This window comes from Eleutherodactylus coqui, chromosome 4 (genome assembly GCF_035609145.1).
Source record: "Eleutherodactylus coqui strain aEleCoq1 chromosome 4, aEleCoq1.hap1, whole genome shotgun sequence".
NCBI classification, from domain to species: domain Eukaryota; kingdom Metazoa; phylum Chordata; class Amphibia; order Anura; family Eleutherodactylidae; genus Eleutherodactylus; species Eleutherodactylus coqui.
This window is the reverse complement of record NC_089840.1, coordinates 121,699,401-121,713,798: the sequence shown is the minus strand read 5'-3', so window position 1 is coordinate 121,713,798 and position 14,398 is coordinate 121,699,401.

The following is a 14,398-nucleotide window of genomic DNA, read 5'->3' as shown; positions in this document are numbered from 1 at the left end:
GGGTTGTGGAAACTGAGTCCTTCAAAAGTATCATGGAGGCGGCGGCCCCGCGCTACTCAGTTCCCAGTCGCCACTACTTTTCCCGATGTGCCGTCCCAGCCCTGCACGACCACGTCTCCCGCAACATTGTACGCGCCCTCACCAACGCGGTTACTGCCACGGTCCACTTAACAACGGACACGTGGACAAGCACAGGCGGGCAGGGCCACTACATCTCCCTGACGGCACATTGGGTAAATTTAGTGGAGGCTGGGACAGAGTCAGAGCCTGGGACCGCTCACGTCCTACCCACCCCCAGAATTGCGGGCCCCAGCTCGGTGGTGGTATCTGCGGAGGTGTATGCTTCCTCCACTAAAGCACCCTCCTCCTCCTCCTCTGTCTCGCAATCAAGATGTGTTAGCAGCCGCATGTCGCCAGCAGTCGGTGTCGCGCGGTGTGGCAGCACAGCGGTGGGCAAGCGTCAGCAGGCCGTGCTGAAACTACTCAGCTTAGGCGATAAGAGGCACACGGCCACGAACTGCTGCAGGGTCTGACACAGCAGACCGACCGCTGGCTTGCGCCGCTGAGCCTCCAACCGGGCATGGTCGTGTGTGACAACGGCCGTAACCTGGTGGCGGCTCGGCAGCTCGGCAGCCTCACGCACGTGCCATGCCTGGCCCACGTCTTTAATTTGGTGGTTCAGCGCTTTCTGAAAAGCTACCCACGCTTGTCAGACCTGCTCGTAAAGGCGCGCCGGCTCTGCGCACATTTCCGCAAGTCCCACACGGACGCTGCCACCCTGCGCACCCTGCAACATCACTTTAAGCTGCCAGTGCACCGACTGCTGTGCGACGTGCCCACACGGTGGAACTCTACGCTCCACATGTTGGCCAGGCTCTATGAACAGCGTAGAGCTATAGTCGAATACCAACTCCAACATGGGCGGCGCAGTGGGAGTCAGCCTCCTCAATTACTTTCAGAAGAGTGGGCCTGGTTGGCAGACATCTGCCATGTCCTTGGTAATTTTGAGGAGTCTACCCAGGTGGTTAGCGGCGATGCTACAATCATTAGCGTCACCATTCCTCTGCTATGCATCTTGAGAAATTCCCTGCAAAGCATAAAGGCAGCTGCTTTGCGCTCGGAAACGGGGGCGGTGGAAGACAGTATGCCGCTGGATAGTCAGGGCACCCTCCTGTCTATTTCTCAGCGCGTACAGGAGGAGGAGGAGGAGCATGAGGAGGATGAGGAGGAGGGGGAAGAGACAGCTTGGCCCGCTGCTGACGGTACACCGGCTGATTGCCTGTCATCCTTTCAGCGTATATGGCCTGAGGAGGAGGAGGAGGATCCTGAAAGTGATCTTCCTAGTGAAGACAGCCATGTGTTGCGTACAGGTACCCTGGCACACATGGCTGACTTCATGTTAGGATGCCTTTCTCGTGACCCTCGCGTTGCACGCATTCTGGCCACAACGGATTACTGGGTGTACACACTGCTCGACCCACGCTATAAGGAGAACCTGCCCACTCTCATTCCCGAAGAGGAAAGGGGTTCGAGAGTGTTGCTATACCACAGGACCCTTGCGGACAAGCTGATGGTAAAATTCCCAGCTGACAGCGCTAGTGGCAGAAGGCGCAGTACCGAGGGCAAGGTAGCAGGGGAGGTGCGGAGATCGAGCAGCATGTACATCCCAGGCAGTGCAACAGTCTTGAAGGGCCTGGACAGCTTTATGGCTCCCCACCAAGACTGTGTCACCGCTCCCCAGTCAAGGCTGAGTCGGCGGGAGCACTGTAAAAGGATGGTGAGGGAGTACGTAGCCGATCGCACGACCGTCCTCCGTGACGCCTCTGCCACCTACAACTACTGGGTGTCGAAGCTGGACACGTGGCCTGAACTCGCGCTGTATGCCCTGGAGGTGCTTGCTTGTCCTGCGGCTAGCGTCTTGTCGGAAAGGGTGTTTAGTGCGGCTGGGGGAATCATCACAGATAAGCGTACCCGCCTGTCAACCGACAGTGCCGACAGGCTAACACTCATCAAGATGAACAAAGCCTGGATTTCCCCAGACTTCTCTTCTCCACCAGCGGACAGCAGCGATACGTAAGCATTACGTAGGCTTCACCCGCGGATGGAAGCTACGTTCTCTCTCACCATCCAAAACGGGGACATTTCTGCTTCATCAATCTGTGTCTAATATTCCTCCTCCTCCTCCTGCTCCTCCTCCTGAAACATCACGTAATCACGCTGAACGGGCAATTTTTCTTAGGGCCACAAGGCTCACTCATCTAATTTTTCTAAACAATTTTTATATGTTTCAATGCTCTTAAAAGCGTTGAAACTTTAACTTGAACCAATTTTTCGTTAAACTGGGCTGCCTCCAGGCCTAGTTACCACTTAAGCCACATTAACCAAAGCGATTAATGGGCCTGTCTTGAGTGCTACTATTGCTGACATGGAACGAAGACTACGCTCCCGCTATACTGCTGCTTCGGAATTGTTACTGGGGCCTGTCTTGAGTGCTACTATTGCTGACATGGAACGAAGACTGCGCTCCCGCTATACTGCTGCTTCGGAATTGTTACTGGGGCCTGTCTTGAGTGCTACTATTGCTGACATGGAACGAAGACTGCGCTCCCGCTATACTGCTGCTTCGGAATTGTTACTGGGGCCTGTCTTGAGTGCTACTATTGCTGACATGGAACGAAGACTGCGCTCCCGCTATACTGCTGCTTCGGAATTGTTACTGGGGCCTGTCTTGAGTGCTACTATTGCTGACATGGAACGAAGACTGCGCTCCCGCTATACTGCTGCTTCGGAATTGTTACTGGGGCCTGTCTTGAGTGCTACTATTGCTGACATGGAACGAAGACTGCGCTCCCGCTATACTGCTGCTTCGGAATTGTTACTGGGGCCAGTCTTGAGTGCTACTATTGCTGACATGGAACGAAGACTGCGCTCCCGCTATACTGCTGCTTCGGAATTGTTACTGGGGCCTGTCTTGAGTGCTACTATTGCTGACATGGAACGAAGACTGCGCTCCTCCTATAATGCTGCTAGTGATATGTTAGTGGGGCCTGTCCTAATGCTACGGCTGAAATGTTACGAATTCTGGGCTCTGCCTATACCGCTGCTAATGGTATGTCTCTGGGGTGTGGAAACAGAGGCTTCCCAAAGACATGATGGCGGCGAGGCCATTTCCCACCAACGCGGTTACTGTTAAGGTGCATATAACCACGGACACGTGGAGAGGACACGTAGTGCCTCAAAAACATCCCCCTCCTCCTCCAACAGGGAAAACATTATTGGCAAATGCCTTTGCATTGGTTCGTCTGGTGGCAGTCCAAGAATTTCACCTTTACCGACACTACAAGAGAGCCCCCCCACCATCCCCCCGCCACGGCCCACTTAATCCTGGCCACATTCCGAAAACCAACAAAATAAAACCGCGCTACTAGGTCCGCAGTCACCACCACATTACCACCAACGCGGTTACTGTTAAGGTGCATATAACCACGGACACGTGGAGAGGACACGTAGTGCCTCAAAAACATCCCCCTCCTCCAACAGGGAAAACATTCTTGGCAAATGCCTTTGCATTGGTTCGTCTGGTGGCAGTCCAAGAATTTCACCTTTACCGACACTACAAGAGAGCCCCCCACCATCCCCCCGCCACGGCCCACTTAATCCTGGCCACATTCCGAAAACCAACAAAATAAAACCGCGCTACTAGGTCCGCAGTCACCACCACATTACCACCAACGCGGTTACTGTTAAGGTGCATATAACCACGGACACGTGGAGAGGACACGTAGTGCCTCAAAAATCCCCCTCCTCCTCCAACAGGGAAAACATTCTTGGCAAATGCCTTTGCATTGGTTCGTCTGGTGGCAGTCCAAGAATTTCACCTTTACCGACACTACAAGAGAGCCCCCCCACCATCCCCCCGCCACGGCCCACTTAATCCTGGCCACATTCCGAAAACCAACAAAATAAAACCGCGCTACTAGGTCCGCAGTCACCACCACATTACCACCAACCAGGTTACTGTTAAGGTGCATATAACCACGGACACGTGGAGAGGACACGTAGTGCCTCAAAAACATCCCCCTCCTCCTCCAACAGGGAAAACATTCTTGGCAAATGCCTTTGCATTGGTTCGTCTGGTGGCAGTCCAAGAATTTCACCTTTACCGACACTACAAGAGAGCCCCCCACCATCCCCCCGCCACGGCCCACTTAATCCTGGCCACATTCCGAAAACCAACAAAATAAAACCGCGCTACTAGGTCCGCAGTCACCACCACATTACCACCAACGCGGTTACTGTTAAGGTGCATATAACCACGGACACGTGGAGAGGACACGTAGTGCCTCAAAAATCCCCCTCCTCCTCCAACCGGGAAAACATTCTTGGCAAATGCCTTTGCATTGGTTCGTCTGGTGGCAGTCCAAGAATTTCACCTTTACCGACACTACAAGAGAGCCCCCCCACCATCCCCCCGCCACGGCCCACTTAATCCTGGCCACATTCCGAAAACCAACAAAATAAAACCGCGCTACTAGGTCCGCAGTCACCACCACATTACCACCAACGCGGTTACTGTTAAGGTACATATTACCAGTCTGACTGGGGCATGCAGACACCTTGACAGAATGAATAGTGTGTGGCACATAGGTTCCCCATTGCTATGCCCACGTGTGCAGCTCCTGATGGCGGTGGCACAGGATTCTATTTCTCATTGCTTCTGTACAGCATTGTGGGCTATCGCCCCGCCCCTTTTAAAGAGGGTCGCTGCCTAGCCGTGCCAACCCTCTGCAGTGTGTGCCTGCGGTTCCTCCTCATGGCAGACGCACTTCTAAATAGACATGAGCGTGGTGTGGCATGAGGGCAGCTGAAGGCTGCGCAGGGACACTTTGGTGTGCACTGTGGGGGGGAGGGGGGGCGGTTGGTCAGCATGTAACCCAGGAGAAGTGGCAGCGGAGTGTCATCCAGGCAGTGATTGTGCTTTGTTGTAGCTAGTGTGGTGCTTAGCAAAGGTATGCCATGCTAATGAGGGCTTTTCAGAAGTTAAAGTTTTTGGGAGGGGGGGGGGGCCCCACTCTTGCCGCTATTGTGGCTTAATAGTGGGACCTGTGAACTTGAGATGCAGCCCAAGACGTAGCCCCTCGCCTGCCCTATCCGTTGCTGTGTCGTTCCCATCACTTTGTTGAATTGCCCAGATTTTCACACATGAAAACCTTAGCGAGCATCGGCGAAATACAAAAATGCTCGGGTCGCCCATTGACTTCAATGGGGTTCGTTACTCGAAACGAACCCTCGAACATCGCGGGAAGTTCGTTTCGAATAACGAACACCCGAACATTTTGGTGTTCGCTCATCTCTAGTGTTAACCTGTACAGAGTTAGAGAGAGAAAAGGAGAGTGGCCAGGAACAGAACCCCGCAGATAACTTGGACTGTAGACTTGTCTGCCATCCTGTGATTCCTCCCTGTCAGACCACTAATTTGCTTGCACCAGTGTCCTTATGGCTTATGTCAAGAGTTTTGGACTGTAACCATTTATACAAGTAAACGAGCTTAACCGACTGTTCCCAGTTCTGCTCTGAAATGTTATCCCTGTGTGTGGACTTTTTATTAGCAACTTCTGGATTCACCACAGAGGATGGAACGGTGGTGTTATGAGTGACAGGGGAGGAGATGGTATCTATTAACCGCTTGCTGCTATATGACGTAGATTTTTACGTCATGCAGTGTCGGGGTATTATGAAGAGAGATCGCAGGGCAACTTCTCTTCATACAGCGCAGGTGTCAGCAGTTTATTACAGCTGACACCCGCGAGCAATAGCTGCAATCAGCCGCTGCGATGTTCGGGGGTCCCGTACGGGAGATCGCAGGGAGCCGTGCAGGTGTCATGGCAGCCGGGAGCCTTTTGAAAAGCCCCAGGGCTGTCTCAGCAGACTGCCCATCAAGCCACCCCTGTTGGGTGGCTTCATAGACTGCCTGTCAGATTGCAGTATGATGTAATGCTATAGCATTACATCATACTGCTGGGGCGATCAAAGCATCGATAGTTGTGGTTCCCTAGGGAGGGCTAAAAAAAAAGTAAAAATCAAATAAATAAAGTTTTGCTAATTGTAAAAAATAAATAAATAAATAAAAGTTTAAATCACCCTCCTTTTGCAATATCTATAATAAAAAAATCGAAATCATAAAACAAAAATACATATTTGGTATTGCCGCATCTGTAAAAGTCAGATCTATCAAAGTAGCACCTTATTTACCCCGCACGGTGAACGTCGTCCTAAAAAAAAAAAAAAGTACACCAGAAATGCACTTTTTCAATCACCCTGTCTCCCACAAAAAATGCCATAAAAAGCGATCAAAAAGTCATATGTATTCCAATATGGTAGCTGTATAATACCGTCATACTATTACTGAAAATAAAACACTGTAGAGATCAATATTACCAATAATACTGCAACACCATAATCACATATTACCTTCACATAGAGATGGAATACTAGTAATGCCACCATACTATATGAAGACCAAACAATACCCCACATTGTGACCACATAATACCACCACATGGTTACTGGAAAAAAAAAACACACACGAAAAGACCAATATTGCCCCTATACAGTGATTATATAGTGGAACCAGCTCTAAACAGGCACTCTGTGAACCAAAGAAAGCTGCTCTCACACAGCCCGCTTTTTACCACGATCAGCAGTTCAAAGCCTTGCTAACCGTGGTACAACGTCTCTATTTAATTCAATGGGGCTTCGCATGCTAGTGCTCGAATGAGATTTTCAAGCACTTTCGGCTCTATTTGCGAGCGTTGTTAACACACCTTACCATCCATGAAAATGATAGGGTGCATTAAAAAATGCTGTCAAACGCTATAACATGCATTTAAAAACGTCACGCAAAATCACGACAAAACACTTTCGGACACACAGTTTTGTGAATGCATGTGTGAAACTGGCCTAAATGATTATGGCACTGTTATATCCAGTGACCAGAGGTGATGTTTCCTCTGACTGGATGTTCACGTTCCATTTTCTCGTCCATCTGGCCAGATCTCCATGATGATGTCTACAGGCCACAACTTGTCTCTGCTGAATTTTACATCTAAACATCTCTTACTCCTTGTTTTTTCAGCATGCTCCCTATGTTTTTCACACCTATACACAATCTTCCTATCCATAGTGTACTGATTTAGTTATTAGACCCTGCAGAATAAGAGCCCCAGTTATGACCTAATAATGACACATTTTTATGCCCCCATCAGTTATAATGCTCCCCCATAATTAAAAATGTTCTGTCATACTGCCCATTATGCTGTAGAGAAAAAAACTGCATACACAAATCTTTTGCTGTCTAATTTGCTCTGGTGGTCCTTCCTTCCACTCCATTCCTTCCTTCCTGATGTCCAGGTTGCACGATCACATGTGATCGTTGTGTCTAATTGGCTGCACATAACACATGACAACACAACTGAAGTCAGGAAGGACTAGGAAAAGGTGAAGAAGGTGAGTACATTGTTTTTAATTTTTTATAGCCCCACCCGATCACCTCGTAAACTGGAGTCTTAGTAGGAAATTTGTAGCATCTACTATAGCTGCTACTACCGTTGTAGTTGCTAGCACCTCAGGACCTGATTGGTCTCTGGGATCTTCCCCGGTGGAGTGAATGGCCAATCTCCTTCTGTTAATACTCCATAAGAAAGAGCTTGTCACAATTTTTCTGTAAAAGAGTTATTCCCCTCTCCCTCAATAATGTTATTTCCCACAAAGCCATTCTATATCATATTGAAAAAAAAAGGAATACATCAGTCAACCAAACCTTAAAGCTTTGGCATGACTCTGAAAGCACAAAGGATTATGCAAACATTGCATATATGGATTATTTTAAACTGCATTGCTATATTTACTGTATATTTAAATTTGAAGTTCTTAGCGCACATTTTCATCAAATTGTATGAGCTCACCCACCACGGCAAGTCAACCTCTTCAGATAGGAGACTGCACTCAAAAGACTTACTCTATTACCAAGCCTTGATCTACAAAATGAACTCAGGGTAGTAATGAACCTACTCTATTCTGCTCTAACTAAAAGCAGCTTTGGACAGATGGTAAGATTGCATGACCGAGACAGAGGAAGTCAACCCCTCCACATGTACAATGCAAGACACAAAGTTAATCAACATATCCTAACTTTTGGTCAGATGTAATGTTCCACCCGTACTGATGCATTTTTTGCTGCCTATGCTTTACTCCTCATTCCTTGGCATTGACGGCTAAGTTGGTGGTACAATTCCCTTCCACCACATAACAAGCAAGCTGCCTGGGAGCTTTGAGCATGCTCTTGCAATGTGCACTCCTGATAATAGAACTACCTACAGTAGAGGGCCGTGGCCTGGACAAGCTCAAGATGGCAGCGTAATCCCGGAGCTCCGCTCGGTATACCACCTAAAAGCGATTCTATAGCTGATTTAGAAGCTCCCTCTCCCGGAAATCTCTCTCGGTAACCTCTCCTTCTTAAAGCACTTACCCTGAGATGTCCCAACGCAGAGCCCCGCTCCTGCAGCCTAAGCGGCTGGACGAGTTTTTCACAGCACCGGCGGACAGGCGGGCTCCAACAACAAGCGCTCCGACCTCTCTATCGTCAAGCGCAGGGAGCAGGAGAGAATGTTCAGCATCTCCAGCGGCACATGAGGGATCCTCGCTGGGACGCTCATCACAGGAAGTGGTGAGTGAAACTCCTATCTCTTCTGCACAATACAAATCGGCAGAAAAGAGGCACAACATGGCCTCACAATCCGTCCACAAAATGGCGCCGGCCACCTCTATGTATATATCACAGGAACAATCTACCTAAACAAAGGCCCAGGATAGAAGACACTATAAATGCAGGACTCCAAACTTCTTCACTAAAAGATTATATAACAGCTCTCCCATCATCCTCACAGCCAGCTTCAGAATCGTTCATTAAAGATATGGTGATTGCTCTGAGTGATTCCCTACAATCCAATTTCAACTCCTTGAAAACGTCACTAAAAGTCTCATTAGAAGACATAGGCGCAAGACTGACACACACAGAAGCAAAAATGGGAGAATTCTCACATTCCCACAATGAATTGATAGATGCGCACTATGAGCTAGCAGATGAAGTAACCCAACTCAAAACAAAATTAGCTGATATGGAAGACAGAAATAGAAGAAATAATATGAAAATTCGTGGAGTACCGGAGTCTATCATAACATCTGAAATCCCTGAATATTTAAATCGCCTAATGGCCACTCTGCTCCCTAATGCTTCCACATTAGACCTATCAATCGATAGAGCTCACAGGCTATCTAAGCCTCGCTATCTTGCTGAAACCATCCCAAGGGATATTATCGCAAGAATTCACTTCTTCCAAACAAAAGAAGCTCTCATGTTGGCCACACGGAAATCTAACCAACTGCCAGCTCCATACGAGAATATTCGTCTATTCACAGACCTATCTAAAGCTACTATGCTGGAAAGGAAAAAATTCTCTACGGTCACTATAGCCTTGCGCCAAGCACAAATTCCATATAGATGGGGCTTCCCGACTAAAATACTGATCAGGAAAGATGACAACACCCATGTAATTCTTAACCCTTTCCAATCCAATGTATATCCTGGTTTTCCTAGGGGGCTTACTCTTTTTCTACCGTTATACAACGGCGCTATCTGCTGGCTAAAGCCAGTACTCCATAAGGTGACATGTTGGATAGGCTCCGACAGCAGAGAGGCTGGTAATATACAGTAAGAGAACCCCGACGGACGTCTTCCAACATCGGAGCTGTACAGCCTTAAAATCATAATGTCTTCAGAGGTCAGACAGTGGATTGGAAAGGGTTAAACCTGAAGATGCTATCCAGCTATGCAAAGCATGGGGTATAAACCTACCTGCTCCACAACGTCAACAACCCTTTCTGAAGAAACCCCACAAGAAAGACCAAGAACTGATTTACAAGTGATCGCCTTACACTGAGAGGAAGCCGTATTAGGTGGTTCTGCCCGGCTTTTCTTCCCCAGGCGAACTTTTTCCCCCCACCAATATTGTACAGGCTTTATAGCCTGAGACAACTCTCACCTTCTCTTTTACTTAAAAGTCTCAAACCTTTTGTTTGTTCTACTTTTATGTACTAAGTTGTATTCTACCACGCCGACAATATTTTCAGTCGTATTGCGATAACAATATAATACTTGAATCTCATGCAATAGAAGTATATACTTTAAACTTGTACTGTTACACTTGAAAAGTTTACCTCTCAGGTCTACTCAAAACTTAACCTCTCCATGTCTCATTCTCTCTCCCTCATAAACCAATATAAACATGTCAATCAAAATATTCTCTATAAACGCTAATGGGCTAAATTCCCCCTTCAAAAGATCCTCTCTATGGAAGGAAGTGATCTCCTCTAATGCAGATATTGTGTGTGAAAAGGAGACCCACTTCATAACCTCCACAGCCCTAACAATAAGGGCGCCCACCCACTGGCGTTTTTTTTTCCCTGCGAAATTCGCAGCATTTTTTTCTCTGCAGGGGTCTATGGGACTTGTAATGTTAAAATCGCGATCGCGCAAAATCGCAATTTCGCGGTAAATTGCGATTTTGCGCGATCGCGATTTTAACATTACAAGTCCCATAGACCCCTGCAGAGAAAAAAATGCTGCGAATTTCGCAGGGAAAAAAAACGCCAGTGGGTGGGCGCCCTAACTCATAAAAAACTTGCAGGGATTCTAATTGCCTTCAGAGAAACTATACATACTGAAATTAAAATACAAATTTCATATCCAGGAGGTAGATACCTCATTCTGACAGGATTGCTTAACTCCAAACCGTTTACCCTTGTAAACTTATATGCGCCTAATCAAGCTCCCTTACGTTTTTTGAACAAAATCGTAAGGAAAATAAGGAAGTGCGAGGTGGGTACCCTAATCACCTGCGGAGATTTTAATGCTGTGCCAGATAAATTGCTTGATTCATCAAGAGGTCTCCTGAGATCTACCCCCACCCTCCTACCTTGGATACATAAAGAAGCCCTGTTCGATACGTTCAGATGTCTAAGTGCCTCATCTAAAGAATTCTCTTTCTACACGGCCAGATATAAATCATTCTCAAGAATTGATCTAATCTTAGTCAATAAAAATGTTCTCCCCTCTCTTACAGAAGCCCAAGTGGACACAATAACTTGGTCTGATCATGCCCCTACAACAATCTCTATAACCTTAGAAAACGCACAAGAAAAAAATTAAATCTTGGAGGAATAACGTCTATCTTATGAAACTTCCAAAACATCACAAAACAATTCTAGCAGAGCTTAATGAATACTTCGGAAACAACGTTACTCCCGAAATGTCCCCACTTACCACATGGAATGCCCACAAAGCATACACAAGAGGAGTCCTAATTAAAATCAGTTCACAACATAAAAAAGAAAAAAAAAAAAAACTAAATATACTTATAACACAAATAGCTGACATAGAACAAAAATGCGCGAATCCCCTTCTGAAAACCTACATAAACAGCTCTTCGATTTAAGACAAAAACTTAGAAACACATTACTTGATAACTTTGATAGAGATCTGAAATCCTCCCGTTCATCGTTCTATATCTCAAACAACAAACCCACACGCATGCTAGCCAGATTAGTCAAAAAAAGAATACAAAAATCCTCAATTCCCTACATTACAGACCCTCACAACCAAAAGATAAAAATCTATCATCCTTCCCAAATCACAGAAATCTTTCGTCAATATTATAATAAACTCTATAATCTAAAAGATGACAAAAACATGCCTCAACCATCACCCCAAATAATTGATAACTTGATAAAAGAAATAAAACTCCCAACTCTCTCAAAAAGTCATCTCAACTATCTAAACACTCCAATTTCACCCACAGAAATTATCGACACTATCCACTCTCTAAAAGCCCAGAAGGCCCCTGGACCAGATGGATTTTCCAATGACTACTATAAACTCTTCTACACGCCACTGGTCCCCCACATGTCCCTAGCTTTCAACCAAGGAATCAAACAACGCTTCTTCCCTCCAGAGACACTAGAGGCTACAATTGTAACAATCCCCAAACCTGGGAAAGATCCCACCTCACCAGCTAACTTTAGGCCTATTTCTCTTCTAAATTGCGATATAAAAATTTACGCAAAAACCATAGCTCGCAGACTCCTAAAAATTCTACCTGATATAATACACTCTGACGAGGTAGGCTTCACAAGTGGGAGACAAGCTTCGGATGAGACTAGTAGAATTTTAAATCTACTCCACAAAACCGTGCATACACGTTCCCCTTCAATACTGGTAGCTCTCAGCGCTGAAAAGGCATTCGACCGCCTACACTGGAAATACGCCTTTTCCACTTTAAGTAAATTTGGATTCTCCGGAGATATTCTCAACGCTATATCCGCATTATACACGTTTCCATCAGCAAACGTACTAGTAGATGGTACACTATCAGAATCTTTTTCTATAACTAATGGCACTCACCAAGGATATCCCCTTTCACCCCTACTGTTCACATTAGTCATGGAACCCCCACCAAACATATAAGAAATAATCTAGACATACAAGGTATACACGCTGGCTTCCAAGAACTACCTACAGTAGAATCTGCACTAATGCCACAGGACCACAGCAATGGCTGTAATAATTGCAAGCATAGGATGTACAACCCAAGGGACTAGATTGACTGGCATCATTAATCCTACAAACAGGGATATTATCTAAGTATTAAAGTATTAACAAAGATTCATATCTTGATACCAGGAATTTGATAAAATATGACCATGAGATGGGAACACCTGACTTGAATTCATACAGAATCCAACAGAAAAAACCTCTGTATGCCTCAGTTTGAAATCGGAGGCGTAGGGAGGTTCAGCAGGTCTCCTAAGGAAGCGGGGTGTATGAGGCCTTAGGCAAATGAGGCATGGCATATAGGGGTTATACCAAGATATAAAGTTATCCCTTTTATACTGCATAGGGAATAACTTTATGATTGGTGGAGGTTCAACTGCTGAAATCCCCACCAATCACGAAAATGAAGGTCCCGACATGAATGAATGTAGAAGGACACGTATATGTCCCAAGGCTCTATTCTTTTCAATTACAGCACCTGAAATTGTTGAAGATGAGCAAAAAGTTTAATTTGTAACTTCCCCCACATCTACCATGTGACATTTTTACTACCAGTGAGTTTTTATATGACAGAAATGCCTTAGGTACAAAGACCCAGGTGCCACAATTACCTCCCCCCTCACTGTTACTATGTCCCTTCTTTCGAATTTGCAATTTATTATTTGAAGGTAGGATAATTTAATTTAACACAATTTCACTTGTGCAGTAATGTTTTATTTTTGCTTTTAACATCTTATTCCATTTTTCCAATACATAACGTATTAATCGTGAATAGTAATATCCTAGTGTAGTATTATTTATGATACATCCATCAGCCAATACAGATACAGGTACAAAAGACAGTTGAAAGCTCCAATTGTTGTCTTGGCTTTATATGAGATAAATAGATATGAGATAGATCATAGAGCACAGTTCGCTTTTTGGGATTTTTACTCTTTGTTTGCATTACAATTTCTAAGTCTTTTTTCTTTTTGTACTTTGTACCAATAGCAGTAATGTTTAACTCTGACCTAGAAAGGCATAAAGCACTAGGTGAAAAATATTGATTGTATCTCTTTAAAAAAAAGTAGGTCTAGAAAAAAGTTTGGAAGTATTAGTACTAAAATTAAAATAAAATATCAACTGTGTTTTGGTGAACTTACATTTACAGTTATAAAGAGTGTGTTTTAGGGTGCTTTCACATCTGCGTTGGAACCTCCGGCGGGAGGTTCTGTTACAAATCCTGCACACAAAATACCAGAAGAAAAAGTGCTGCATGTAGCCGGGGAGCTAAGTCTATGGGGTCCACTAGGCGCTGTTTGATTCCATCCAAGACTGAGCCATTTGGCCAGAGCAGGAAAGTGGAACCCCCCATGCAGATGTGAGAACACCCTTAGAATTGTAAACACAGAGCAGCTCTATTTCAAGTAATACTCGTATTAATATGATATACAACCTGGGAACCTAGACATTAAGTAGCATCATAGGGTATAACAATGTATTAACGAAATAAAATTAAAAAAAAATATATATAATATATTATATATATATATATATTATATATATATATATATATATATATATATATATATATATATATATATATATATATATAAAATCATCCAATTATTAGCCAGGTAAAGCAGAACAGTATAGATGAGAAAAATAGAGCGAGGGTAATAGAATTTTTCTCAAAAAGTTAAGAAAATCTCATGAGTAAAAATCAAAACAGCCTGTAGTCCAATATGAAAT